This window comes from Manis pentadactyla, chromosome 14 (assembly GCF_030020395.1).
Source record: "Manis pentadactyla isolate mManPen7 chromosome 14, mManPen7.hap1, whole genome shotgun sequence".
NCBI classification, from domain to species: domain Eukaryota; kingdom Metazoa; phylum Chordata; class Mammalia; order Pholidota; family Manidae; genus Manis; species Manis pentadactyla.
Window position 1 is genome coordinate 50,029,697 of NC_080032.1, and position 12,476 is coordinate 50,042,172.

Consider the following 12,476-nt stretch of genomic DNA (forward strand, 5'->3'; position numbering starts at 1 on the left):
CATAGTGAACTTGCCCTGGTCTGAAACCCATTGGCAAGACACCTAGATTGTGCGTTGGTAAAAAATAACTATTATTTATTATTTTTCTATGGGTTATGTTAAAGTAGGTGCACAAAATGGTAGTGACTTCCCCAAAGCAGAGTGCTGTACTTTTCAGAGGAAGTGACAGCTGAGCTGGGACTTGAAGCATGAAGAGGAGTCTACCCAGCTATAAAAAAATGTCCAATGGGAGGCCATTGACAAGCAAGAAGGAAATGTAAATTATTTGGAGGGTCCCAGGGGTTGACATCTCCCCTTCGTCTCAGTGTCACCCTGAAAAGGTAGTAGTGAGTGTGAGTTGCTGAGTCTCAGGAACAGGTCCCCAGCCTTCAGGGCGCGGAGGTTCGGAGTGGTGGGGGGTGTAGCGAGGGAGAAGGAAGTGCGAGGCGGGGCGGGGACGGGACAGAGGGGGAGCGGGAAGCTGCCGCGCATGCGCTCGGGCAGCCGGCAGGCTCAGTGCAGGGGGTTCCGCGGACGGCGAACTCTCCTCTTCCCGCCGTGCGGGGCCCCACAGACCGGCCCAGCCCGCGAGCGCGTGGTGCACCGACCAGTCTCCAGACCCTCGCGGGCGTCTGCGCACGAGCGTCTTGGGCGCGCGAGCCGCGGGGTTATTAGAGGTGGAGCGCGGGGAGGGCGCGCTGCAGGAGGCGGCCCGTTACGGCGAGAGCGTGGTCACGTGGTCACTGGTCTCCCCCCGCCCCCGCCCGCCCTGTTCTCCTTCTGGTCGGGCCAGGCCCGCCGGCTCCGCGAGCGATCGGCAGAGACTGAGGGGGAGAGAGGAAAAGAGGAGGGGAGGAGGACTCAGGGAGTAGGAGCTGGGGAGCCCTTCTGCGCCACAGGTAAAACCAGATGACGACACTCATGAAAAGGCCCGAGCCCCCTGGTTGCCCGCCTCCCTCCAGCGCAGCTCCCACCTGCCGTCGCTCCCGCCCGGCCTCCCCTCCGCCTCGGGACCGGCTCCGCCCGCCTCGGGCCGCTGCCGCCGCCGAGCAGGCCTGCGGGGCTGCGCGCGGTGCGCCTCCGGGAGCGGAGTGGGGACCGGGGCGCGGGAAAGGAGGCCCCCAGCCCCGGGCGGGAGGCCAGCGCTGCTCCTCTGGCCCCCGGCCTGCCCTCCTGCGGGAGGCTGGGGCCAGGGCCGGCGGTAGCAGGCCGGGGGCTCAGCTTCCTTCCTGCGCATCCCCCTGTCCGTTCGGCGGCGGGCGGCGCGCTTCCTCCTCAGGCCGGAAGCGGCCCAAATCCCAGACCTCAGATCAGCCTGGAGGCGAGGAGCGCTTCGCCTTTGAGGGGAGAAACACGGCCTTGTCTGAGTACGACTTCAGTGTATTCACCTGTGAGAGCAAGCAAGTCGAGGCTTTTCAGGATAATGAGAAACAAAGTTGATCCCCCTTCTCCTACTTTTCCTGGCAAAACCAACACAAACATCCAAAACAATGCTCCGGTCTACAAATGACCTAGACTTTGTCCAGTACTTGCTATTAAATAGTTTTAGTACCAGGAATATGATTTATGTTTGAAGTTCACATCCTTTAGATTTTTTTCTGAATAATTTCTCTGGAAAGAGTTTCATTTGTCAGTTACGAATTGGGACTAAAGCCCGAAAGTTTTGCATGCAGGGTGCATACCTTTGAGCTGGACTGTGCTGAGATTTCTAGACCCAGTCATTCCTTTGTATTCTTTGTATAACAAAATTTAGCTCCCCAAACGATGCATTAGTGGTGTGCGGTTGCACAAAATAGTTAAGACTGGAACAATTAAATGTAGACATTATTGAAAATCTTTGAACACTTTTGACTTATATTAGTGGTAAAGAAATTCATTTATATGTTGGTTATTTCTCTTAATGAACTTTTCTGATTAGATGTTTTGGAATTTCCATACCATACATCTAAACTAGAATAGACGTAGAGCATTTAAAATTTGTGCAACTATCTGCAGAAAACTAATATGAAGTAGGACTTCTCAAACTTCAACGTGCATAGAAATTCCTTGGGGATGTTATTTGAAAATGCAAACTGATTGAGTAGTTCTGAATGCAGCTTCCTTGTCAGCAATTTTTACAAGATTCTAGGTGCTGCTGGACAAGGAACTATCCTTTAGCAACGATGTAGGTAACTCGTGTGCCAAGAAATGAAATGATGTGTCAATGAGCAAGTGCCTTTTAGTAATTCTCCCTGCGTGGGAGAGATGGCTTGAGGGAAGAGGCAAATGTTAGGATGAACTGAGAAAGCTTGCTTTAGGGAGACCCTTTATACAGAGTGAGCAGGCCACGTTGGGTAGACCCGGGGAATAGCAGAACTGGGGCAGCTGTCTCAACCAGGAAGAGTGCAAGTATCAGTTGTTTATTCTGTGTGGTGCCTGCATCAGTTGGCCCTGGCAATTTTCCATAGAAGTTCAGTACTTCTGGCTGGAGGACTTGCTCAGTTATGGGTAGTTGGGCTTTATCAACATACAGGTTATTAAGCATATGTCTGAATGCACTGCTGGGGTAAAGATTCTTTGGTGAAAGTATTAAATGTGTGCTCTTTCTTACTCAAATGCAGCCTCAGTTGAGTAATGCAATCCTGAGCCTTGGAATCAAGCTTGTAAACAATTTAGGGTCTCCACCTGTTGTGGGTATTCCTAACTGATTCCAATTTTTTTCCTAAAGTAATTTTTAAAAAACATAAATTGAAAAGTTGAAAAGTGTCATACATAACCTAATATACTTTACATAAAAAGTACACATGCTTGTACTTTTAAAAACCTTTATTAAAGTATAACAACTTTTAGTACTGTAATTTTTTTTTCACAAAAATGTTTTAATTTCTTTTAAAATCAGAAGAAAAAATGAGATTTTAGACAGAAGAAAATGTTTTATTTTGTAATTTGAATGCATCTTTATGCCAATGTGAGTTTTAAATACAATTTTAATATATTTTTTAAATTAATTAATTAATTTTGTTGTCATTTATCTACAATTACATGAAGAATATTATGTTTACTAGGGTCCCCCCTTCACCAAATCCCCCCACAAACCCCATTACAGTACTGTCCATCAGCATAGTAAGATGCTCTAGAATCACTACTTGTCTTCTCTGTTGCACAGCCCTCCCCATGCCCGCCCCCCTGCACATTATACATGCTAATAGTAATGTCCCCTTTCTTTTTCCCCATCCTTATCCCTCCCTTCCCTCCCTTTCTCCCCAGTCCCTTTCCCTTTGGTAACTGTTAGTCCATTCTTAGGTTCTATGATTCTGCTGCTGTTTTGTTCCTTCAGTCTTTCTTTGTTCCTATAGTCTTTGGGTTTGAGGTGAGTCTCTTATAAGCAGCATATAGCTGGGTCTTGCATTTTTATTCATTCTATTATTCTGTGTCTTTTGATTGGTGCATTCAGTCTATTTACATTTAGGGTGATTATTGAAAGATATGTACTTATTGCCATTGCAGGCTTTAGATTCATAGTTGCCAAAGGTTCAAGGTTAGCTTCTTTAGTATCTTACTGTCTAACTTAACTCGCTTATTGGGCTATTATAAACACTGTGTGATGATTCTTTATTTCTCTCCCTTCTTATTCCTCCTCCTCCATTCTTTATATGTTGGATATTTTATTCTGTCCTCTTTTGTGTTTCCTTTGACTGCTTTTGTGGGTAGTTGATTTTATTCTTTGCCTTTAGTTAGTATTTGGTTGGTCTGCTTTTGCTGTGATTTTATTTTCTCTGGTGACATCTGTTTAGTTTTAGAAGTGCTCCCATCTAGAGCAGTCCCTCTAAAATACCCTGTAGAGGTGGTTTGTGGGAGGCAAATTCCCTCAACTTTTGCTTGTCTGGGAATTGTTTAATCCCTCCTTCATATTTAAATGATAATCGTGCTGGATACAGTATTCTTGGTTCAAGGCCCTTCTCTTCCATTGCATTAAATATATCATGCCATTCTCTTCTGGCCTGTAAGGTTTCTGTTGAGAAGTCTGATGATAGCCTGATGGGTTTTCCTTTGTAGGTGACCTTTTTCCTCTCTCTAGCTGCCTTTAAAACTCTGTCCTTGTACTTGATCTTTGCCATTTTAATTTTTATGTGTCTTGGTGTTGTCCTCCTTGGATCCTTTCTGTTGGGAGTTCTGTACACTGCCATGGTCTGATCGATTATTTCCTCCCCCAGTTTGGGGAAGTTTTCAGCCATTAGTTCTTCAAATACTCTTTCTATTCCTTTTTCTCTCTCTTCTTCTGGTACCCCTATAATGCGGATATTATTCCTTTTGGATTGGTCACACAGTTCTCTTAATATTGTTTCATTCCTGAAGATCCTTTTATCTCTCTCTGTGTCAGCCTCTATGCGTTCCTGTTCTCTGGTTTCTGTTCCATCAATGGCCTCTTGCATCTTATCCATTCTGTTTATAAATCCTTCCAGAGATTGTTTCATTTCTGTAATCTCCCTCCGGACGTCTGTAATCTCCCTCCGGACTTCATCCCTTAGCTCTTGCATATTTCTCTGCATCTCCATCAGCATGGTTATGAGCTTTATTTTTAATTCTTTTTCAGGAAGACTGGTTAGGTCTATCTCCTTCTCAGGGTTTGCCTCTGTGATCTTGATCTGTATCAATTTCTTCTGCCTTTTCATGGCTATAGATATATTTGTGGGGAGCTGGCGCATGTGTTGGGTAAGAGAAAGTCCCTTCTTGCCAGTTTAGGGCCTTCCTCTCCTGGGAGAACAGCGGCCTCTAGTGGCTTGTGCTGGGCAGCTGCGTGCAGACGGGGCTTCTGATCTTGCCCAGCCACTGTGGAGTTTATTTAGCTCTGCAGTTGCTGTGGGCGTGGCCAGCCTCAGGCTGCTACTCCAATATGGGGGAGCCACGTTGGAGGGGGAACAGGCGGGAGGCTGTTTATCACAGTGAGGGGCCTCTGAGCTGCGCTGCGGGGGTTTGGGCACCCAGAACTCCCTGAGGTTCACAGCTGCTGGGCTAAGTGTCCCAGGGCGCTTCTGTCCAGCTGTGGGGTCCCTGTCCCTTTAGGACTTTCAAAAAGCACTCGCTTTTCTTTGTCCCGGGTGCGCCGGCTGCAGGGACCTGCTCACAGGTCTTACTGTCCTGTTTCCCTAGTTTCCAGCACCCCACGCACGCCCTGTGTCTGTGCTCCAGTGCGGATGGCTAGGGCTGGGTGATTAGTAGTCCTGGGCTCCCTCTCCCTCCCCGCTCCGACTCCTCTCCTCCCGCCAGGAGCTGCGGTGAGCAGCGCTTGGGTCCCACCGGGCCGCGGCTTGTATCTTACCCCCTTCGCGAGGCGCTGGATTCGTGTGGGTGTGGATGTAGTCTGGCTATTGTCCTGTGTCTTCTGGTCTCTCTTTTAGGATTAGTTGTATTTGTTGTATTTTCAAAAATATATTTGGTTTTGGGAGAAGATTTCCACTGCCCTACTCACGGTGCCATCTTGGTTTTCTCCTTTAGTACTGTAATTTTTATAATCATTTTACTTTATTTCTTTATTATATTTATTTCTTCATGTTATTAAATATTTATGACAGTACTTTTGAAGCACTTACCAAGTGACAGGCACTGTTTTGCGACTTTATCTTCCTTATTTAATCTGCACAAAACCTTTAAGGAAACTGAAGCAGAGAGAAGGTAAAAGTCCCATGCTAGCCCAGAGTTAGGACTCTAGCTGGCTAACTCTGAAGTCCATTCTTTTAACAATCTTCTGCCTTTTTTAGAGGAAAATAAATTAATGATGCTGTTTAAATCCCCTTTTCCTAGTATTTTTGAGAATTATGAGCTTCACTTTAATTTTGAAATTCAGATTTGTCATCTTTTTAAAAAATTCCCCCCATTTTATCTTACTTTAAAATGAAGAGCTGCCTCAATAATTTTAATCTCTGAATACAATATTGATCTTTGCAAAACTTCATTTTGTTTTGTCCAGACATCTGGACCAGTTGCTGTCTGAGTTTGTTTGTTACTGTTAAACGTGAAAGTAGTATCTGCTTTCATTTGACCCTGCAGGTTTTTAGTCCTCATTTCCTGCCTATGCCTGTCTGCCAGGCTCCCCTCTCCCCAATGCATAAGTGGTAGGGTTTATTATATTTGTTATTCTAATATTTAGGACTTTGGGGGAATTGACTGTGTTACTGACTTTTTATTTGTCCAGTAAAGATTATTAAAAAAACCTCTTAAGCATTGGTTGTTACCATTTTGTGACACTGAAAAAGGACAACCTCAGAATAAAGGATATTTTAAGTTGAATAATTTGTTTCATAAAAGAATTAACATCATCTGTCACCTACCCCCTTTTTTCTCAGTCCACTGAAAGCTTTGTCCCATATCAGCACCAGTCTGAGGAATGGTGCTTGTACACCTGGTCTAAAACATTTCTCTTAACAAGGACCAATAATTAGAATGGCAGTAGTATACAGTGTATGTACCAGAACTTGAGAAATGAGAGGTTATGGCTGTGAGCAGTTGTGGGAGGGGGAAAAGATAGGGGAGGGAGAGTGTTGGGAATGGGGGGACTGTGGGCTGATTCCAGTAGCATTAATTCTCTATTAATTGGGATAAGATTGAATTTGGGAAGAAAGTCAGTGTAACAAATCTGTTGTACATGTTTTCTCAAAGCTCATAGTCTTATTGTGATGTCTGTTATGATACCATGCTGTCCAGTTTCTTAGCCTCACATTGCCTCATCTTTCTGATCTTTATAATGTCAATAATAATAGTACCTCACAAAGTTGTTTTGAGAATTAAATGAGTATATTTGTGTAGCACATACATACAAAGCTTAGTCTCTGGCACATAGCTATCATGTATTAGGTATTATGTCTACTACAGATAAACTGCATATCCATATAATCAAGAATGACTATTTGAATAAACTTATGGAAATTGTACATTTATTTCATATAAAGCTGTATAGGCTAAGAAAACAAAAGTTTCTACTTTTTGGATGAAAACACAGAACTGTTATAGTAATATTTTATCCCTTTGGAGAATTAAATATGAATAAATAAGGTTTGGCAGATCTTTTAAAACAAGGAAGTAAGGCTGTAGAAATAATGTTGTCTTTGATAGTGGTATGAAATGACTGGTTTAAAATTTTCTAGTGTTGTGAAGCCTAGGACAAAATTACCTTATTTTTCTGAAGGTACTCTGACTATGTTTACTTTCCTCAACTGACTCCTTTGTTCCTTGAAAAATCCTCCTTTCTTTGCATTTTCCTATGTGTCCCAGAAGTAAAAAGATTTTAGAATTCAGAAAATTAATATGGTGTATGTGCTGTATATCATGAAACCTCCTGATTCACCCCATCATCATACACATTGATTTTGCCAGCAAAATTATACATCTTCAACCCAATAATAAAAAAAAAAGACTGTAAAAACCCTCACATTAGTTAGGCCATGGTTTGTTGACAACTTAGTAAACAATTAGTTTTTAGAGCTTTTTGGATTTTTGGAATTGGAGATAAAGGTTTTGGGTCTGTATACATATATTTTATAATTCATAGTAGTGTAACCATGAGGGTCTGGTTCTGCTGCTGCCTGATGCAGCCAATACACCGAGACAGTGTCAGAAAGAGGAAAAGCTTTATTTAAAAAGCCAGCAGGTTGAAAGACGGGAGGACTATTGCCTAGAGCCCCATCTTAACTCTGGGTTGATTTTAAGATCCTTTTATGCCAGGGAAAGGGAGAGCAGGAGGGGGAGCAGGAGGTGACAGATAATTGCAGACAGCTAGACATCAGTGAGGGTCAGAGGAGGGTCATGAAACTCTCAGTCCTTGGTTGCTTGAGTCTTGTCAGCACAAGTCTGGTCATGACATTCCTGCAAACTCCAGGTAGGACAATTATTGTCTTCCCTCTCAAGCTGTAGGCAGAATTATTAAGAAGCCTGTGTGCAGAACTGCAGTTACTTTTGCAAATCTAGTAGGGAGTGTTGATGAAGGATCTTGTGGTAACTTTCAGTTCCTCTCCTAGGTTGTCTTTGGACTATTTCTGTCTCTAAACTCTGGGAACAAAATAGACAATCTTGCTCTATCTACTCAGTTATCCTTATCTTGCTCCTGGTGCCAGCAAGGAGCTAGAGACCAGCTTCTAACTTCTTTAGGTTCAGTTACAATAGCTCCTCTCTCCTTGACTAGGCAGAGAACTGGAGTATAGGATCTCTGTATGAGCATTTTGTATCTTTCATACTTGCTGTAGGGCCCAGCATGCTGTAGGTGCTCATTACATGTCCATTCGTTTGGGTGAAAGCGATCTAAAGATAATGTCATTCAGACATTGTTCTGTGCTGCATGTGGTTATCTATGGCTAACTCCATGAACATATTTAGTAACTGCAGATTTATTGCTTTTCTCAACTCAGTTGCCTAGGTTATTGGGTTATTTTTTTGAAACAAAATAGATTTGTGAGATTTGAAATAGTCATTATAGGTGATTGAAATTTTCATAAACTTATATTGACAAGAATGTTTACCTTCACCTTTTTACAAGTCATGAAGTTTGCATGATTTACTTTTTACTTAGAAGAATGATTTACTTTTTAAAATCAGCAGTATTTAGTTTTATGTGATAATTTATGACAGACTAGCTGTGGTATATCTTTAAGGAAGGTGCTGCTTCCTTAAAGTAATATCTTAGGTGATATTAGTGGGTAAATATCTTAGGTGAAATAATTACAGTATGATAGTTTAGCCTTCCATCAGAAAAATTTTTTTTTTCATATATGAAAAGTAATGCCTTTTTTGGAGATTTTATGAAAAATAAGTGATCAAAAATAATTACTTGTACTGTTGGGAATCTCTTACATTTCTCTTCAGGGTTATCTTGCCTTGAAGAGGCTGAAAAACAGATTTGTACCACAAGTACTAGTTTAGAAAGCTGAGTAACAAATGTTGGTTAGCAGGTATGTTTTATCTCACAGTGTTACTAAACATTTGTCCCTAAAATAAAAAGGTTGAACCGAAAATAATTAGGTTTCCATTTCTAAATAGTGGATCTTCAGAATAATTAGATCAGTGAGAAATAAGCCTGCACATAAGATACAACCACCCAGGAAGGGATGCGCCCGCCTTCTTCTGGAGCTGGGGTGATACACTGAGAATACTGAGTGCAAGTTACCAGCCCTTGCCACGGAGTTGTTCATTCTGTTTGACAATGACCTGTGGAGATCGGCATCACCCCTTTACAGTTCCCAGGATAGGTACCTTTGAAAGGGTCCGAGCAGCTGCCCTGCAGGAATCCAAGTAGAGTTACTAACATTTCACCTGTTGGCACCCTGGGGTGAGACAGTGCATTGGTTGCCCTGTATCCCTCGTGGGGCAGGTGGGTGGCGAAAGGTGGAGTTGATGGGAGATGGACAGATGATACCACTAGTTCCGTCTTTGTCTACTAAATTCATTAGACTAGGCTTCCCGTTCTTCATGAAGTCCAAGACTCTTGTAGTAAGAATACCCATTTTGATAGGTATATGTGTATGGTGTAAGGACGCTTGGATAAGTTGCCTCTTCCCTCTCCAATCTTCATTTCTCTTATTTAGGAATTAATTTCTTTATCCTGTATTGTAGATATATATAGATAAATGTGTATGTGTAGATAACACCTATTTTTTAAAGCTAAAAGTGAATTTATGGTATTTTGTTCATTGCATTTGTTTTTCATTTACTATTTTATATTACTAATGTTACTCTTCCACGTAATTATTAGTGGCCCCATACTGTTTCATTGTATGAATGTGCTATAAATAGCCCTCATTCTCCACACCTAGATTCTTTTCAATCTTTGTGACGCGGTGCTACACTGAACATTATTGTAGCTAATATCCCTTTGTGCCTATGCATTATTATTTATTTAGGAAAAATTGTGAATGTAATTGCTGGGTTAAAAGATATGCCCATGATTAATAGTTTTGATACAAGTGACCATATTGCCCACCAGAAAGGTCGTACCACTTTATCCTTCATGGCAAAGCTGTTTGAGAGGCTCCGTACTTGTTGTTATTGGGTATTATCATTTTTTCTTTAACAGCTTCATTTGTGTATAAATTGGCTTTATGCTTTCATTCCTTGTTCTGCCTTCTTACAGGTTTGAACATTGTATGTAGTTAATTCTTGCTCTTTAATATCTTGCAGGCTTTTCCTACCTTATGTTTGTCTATCTATTAATTTATATATTTTAACAATTTTAATAGTTTCAATTTTAAATTTTGGATTTGCAGTTATTCTAGAACATATTGTATAGTGTGAAGTAAAAGGTACACAATTTTTAAGCTTTTGATTATCCAGTTTTCTCAATACTGCTTAGTGATCTGTTCTTCCTTCATGGTTATCAGAAGCACTATCATTTGGTCTTCTTTTCAGTCCCACTGTATTTAATTTGTTTTTGTTGCAAATGGGGTTTTTCTCTGTTCCTTTGTGTGTCTTTGTGTGTATGTGCAGTATGTGTAAGTTTTTTCTGTCTGTTGCTAGTAAATAGAGGAGCTTTTGTTTTTGATATTTATTTTAAAACCAGTCACTTTCTGAATCTATTATGCAGCTTTTCAGTTGATTCTTTTACACTTCCATGTAGATAAGCATACCATTTGAAGCCAACCATTTTTATTTGAGGGTATTTGTCATGATTAATTTTCATTTATGGAGGCTGTGCTGGAATGATTTTTCTTAATTTCAGTGACTTGATACATGTTTTGATATGGTATCATAATAAATTGATCAGCCCAGCTCTCAGAAGGACTTTAAAGTATTTGGAAAACTCTGCCACTGCACCAAATGATATGTTATGTGTCCCCCCTGCCCTGGCCATCTCATTCATATGTTGAAACCCTGGTCCCCCTTTCCCCTGTGTGTTGTATTAGGTGGTGAGACTTTTGGGAGGTAATTAGGATTAGATGAGGTCATGAGGGTGGAGCGTTTATGAATGGGATTAGTGCCCTTCTAAGAGTCCCCAGAGAGCTTGCTTCTGGCATGCGAGGATACAGTGAGAAGCCCATAGACTGCAACCTGGATGAGTACCTTCAACCAGAATTTGACCATGCAGGCACCCTGATCTCAGACTTGAGCTCTCAGAACTGTGAGAAATCAATTTCTGTTGTTTATAAGCCACCAGGTCTATGGTGTTCTGTTGTAGCAATTGAAATTGACAGTCTCTAAAGGTCTTTCTAGCTTTGAGGTTTTCTGATTTCACTTTCAGATTTAAGACTCCTGGTAGTATACAGAGCTCTGTGGTACTTTAAGTTAAAGTGCCTGCAGCTTCGTTTATAACTGTGGCCATCTAGCTCTACCACCCAAGCAATAACTCTGAGGTTTTGCATTTTTATCTTCTTAAAGCTTGAAAATTTTTTCTGTGTAGATTGGCAGAAATTAAAAGAATACTGTGAGGCTGCAGAGATCAGACTGTGCAGCATTGTGTTTGCTTGTATGCAGTATCAACTACTGTGATTTTCTGGTCTGCTTGTATAATTTTCTACTCCTTATGGTGAGTTTTCTTTCCAAGCTATGGTCCTGCTATGGTCTACTTAAAGTTTGCCAAGCCACAGTCTCTATTTGTCAAAACAGAGTGTAACGGAAGCCACTGGGAAGTGATAAATAGACCAGGTTATACAGAGTGGGAATGACAGGGACGGGGAAGTGCCTGACATGTCAGCTCTTCTTCCTCTGGCCTCTTTCTACTTTCTGATTATTATTTTGGACCTCTTTGACTCTGCCCTTTTAATTATTTTCTCACTTCCTCTTTATTCTCCAGATATACCTTGTTTTCTTTCCTTCAGAGAATAGCCCTCCTGCCTCCTTTCTAGTTTGATCAGGAGACAGACAGACAGACAGAGAAAAAGAGACAAATGTTGAGAATTTTACAGTAGTAACTGGGTGGTTGAGGACTACAGAGGAGATAGAGCTTACTGTTACAAGGAGAAAAAACTTCTTAAAAGTCTATTATAGCTCGAACCGTGGTTTCTTCCCTGGGCCTTAGACTTGTGTCTCTGATTGCCTACTGGATAACTTGACTGGATAGCCCACAGAAGACTCAAATTCAGTATGTCTGCAAATGAATATACCATCTTTCACAAAGCCTATTCTCCCTCCTGAGCTTATTATCTCAGTTGATGGCATTACCATAGTTGTTTAAGCCAGAAATCTGGCAGAAATTTTACTTACTTTTTCCAGATCTCACATAAAGGCATCAAACTCTGTGGATTCTACCTTTTGAATCCATTGTCTCTTTATCCCTGCTACTTCTCTGGTATATCATCTCTTGATTGCTCAGGTGTACCATTTCTTGATCTCTAGATGATCATCTCTTGCCTTTGTTTCCATAAGGTTTTCTGACTGGTATCCCTGGAGCCAGGTGATCATTTTAAGCTCTAACTTGATTCTCTTACTTTGTAAGTGTAATACCCTTCAGTATTCTCCATTACCTGTTTCTCAGTCATGTATCTCCTTTGGCTTCCCCTGTACTCTGTGATTTCATTATAAAGTACTGAAATCTTTGA

At 41.6% G+C, this 12,476-nt stretch overlaps 1 protein-coding gene across 5 annotated transcripts in view; it reads left to right on the forward strand.

Annotated features, from left to right (window-relative positions):
• Positions 1-506: 506 nt before the first annotated feature.
• The window catches only part of TBC1D5 (TBC1 domain family member 5), a 659,247-nt gene continuing 647,277 nt past the window's right edge, over positions 507-12,476 (forward strand). For 3 of the 5 annotated variants that reach the window (XM_057491222.1, XM_057491228.1, XM_057491223.1), the window contains exon 1: positions 507-878. The gene's annotated coding sequence lies outside the window, so the exon portion shown is untranslated. The remainder of the gene's footprint in view (positions 879-12,476) is intronic. The other 2 variants (XM_057491224.1, XM_057491225.1) reach the window with 1 other exon arrangement.